We start from the raw sequence: 1,839 nt of genomic DNA, 5'->3' as shown, positions 1-1,839 counted from the left end.
AAACCAAAAGAAACTTGGGGCAACTTCATAGGATTCTGTAAATTTATTCCATGTTTACGGGATTTATTGGAGATGTTTTTTGGCTCAAACTTGTTGTTGTAAATGGTAATTATTTTATGGATACGGGTTCCTCTGGAGTTACTCTTTGGTTGTTTAGACCAACTTACGGGATGTTTGACTCAAGCTTCGCCATCCATAGGCAAGATTATTTTATTTTTTTTTGCCAAGGCCCACCTTGTAGATTCCATTTTATTGAATCGACCTTAGACAAATTTAACAAAAAGATATGTGACAAAATATGACATGGCAAGGCCCTAGAACCACATGCTCCACATCTCGAAATTTCCCCCGTCCAACGCGATGCGGTGTCCATGTTGTCGAGGCTACTTGTTGTGCTCTCAGCGGTTGCCTCTGACGAAAGACATCCGTGAGGCTGTGCTTGCTTGGATTGCTTAATTCTTTTATTTTAATATACTAAACCTCAACTCTCAAAAGCTAAGGACCGATCTCCCATTGGTGCGTGTTGAGCGACATCAAGACTAAGGTGTCCAGCTTTACATCTTGTTCCTTTGATCATGTTATTAATCTGTCTTCTTTTTTCTACATCACGTTAATCGGTCAGTTAAAATAACGGGAAATGGCACATGTTCTTGCTAGCTCCAGTGGAGCATTGACTCTGCTTTAGTCCGTCAGAACTATATTGGATTAGACGAACTGTTTACAATTGAACACATAGCTCCGTCGTAGTCTAGGTGGTTAGGATACTCGGCTCTCACCCGAGAGACCCGGGTTCAAGTCCCGGCGACGGAAATTTTTTACTTATTCTACTTCTTTAATTTAATTTAGTGATGTCCTATGTTTTGTGTTCATTTTCAGTAAACAAAATAGGCAAGAAGTCTTTGTGTAACAGATATGCTTAGTGGACTATCTTTACAGCCACCAAGATCTTTTCAACTCAACAAACCCGCAAAGAAACTGAAACAAGCAGGCTTGTTGTACAGTCTTCTAACTAACGAAGAAAACAAGGGAACAATGGGTTGAAGAAGCTTGAGAAAACCGATCGTGGAGGCGATCGCATCTGAGGCCAACTCCACCGGCCGCCGCCGGTCCCTGCCTCTTCCGTTTGGCCACTCCGGCCACGCGAGGAGGTGGGGACCACGGCGCTTCGACGCCGGTCTGTAGTTAGGGTTTGTCTAGTGTCTCCTTAGGGCGTCGTTGTGGTGGCGGGAGCGACGCCCGGGCAAATAAATCTGCCTCAACTCCACTCCCACACCAGCGGCGACCTTCACGGCGGCGTCTCGGAGTTGATGGCAACGTATGTTGTTCGGTCCTGTAAATCGGCAACTTGGTCTTCTCGTCGTTCTTCAGATCTGGCGATGAATAAAAATATTTCAGTTTCTTCTCCGATGTGGTGTTCTACACTGTGGTCGGTGAGGGATTTGGACGGAAGTGTGTCCAAGCGGGGATGGTGTGGCGGCGGCATCTTCCCCGTGGTGGACTTGTGTTCTGGGGCTTCGTCGTTGCGACGAAGTTTTCTCCAACGTCGGAGTGGAGCCCGGGAGGTCGTCCAGGAGTACGCGCAGACTGCTGTTTGCGCATGTCATAGCTGGAAGATGGTGTATTCTGTGCTGGTTTTGTGGTTGGAGGCTGACAATTCTGCTTTCTTCCTCCGACGTTGTAGTCGTGCGGGGATGTCAGCTCTGGAGCTTGATGGCGTGTCCGAGGACATGTTGCCCCGGTCTGATTCGTTCAACGATAATGGTTTTGCTTCTGGCAAACGACTTTGGAGGTCCGTAAAGCTGTTGATCAGCTATGGAAGCGCGTCGAGCTCGGGTGTAA

General features: G+C 47.2%; 1 non-coding gene across 1 annotated transcript; it reads left to right on the top strand.

Moving 5' to 3' along the window:
- Window positions 1-737: 737 nt before the first annotated feature.
- Window positions 738-810, top strand: TRNAE-CUC. The gene has a single exon. It is a non-coding gene; the product is annotated as a tRNA-Glu (tRNA).
- The last annotated feature ends 1,029 nt before the right edge of the window (window positions 811-1,839 follow it).

The sequence above is a fragment of the Triticum dicoccoides genome, chromosome 5B, assembly GCF_002162155.2.
Source record: "Triticum dicoccoides isolate Atlit2015 ecotype Zavitan chromosome 5B, WEW_v2.0, whole genome shotgun sequence".
Taxonomy (NCBI): domain Eukaryota; kingdom Viridiplantae; phylum Streptophyta; class Magnoliopsida; order Poales; family Poaceae; genus Triticum; species Triticum dicoccoides.
Note: the sequence above shows the minus strand (reverse complement) of the source record. Positions and strands in the feature narration are given on the sequence as shown.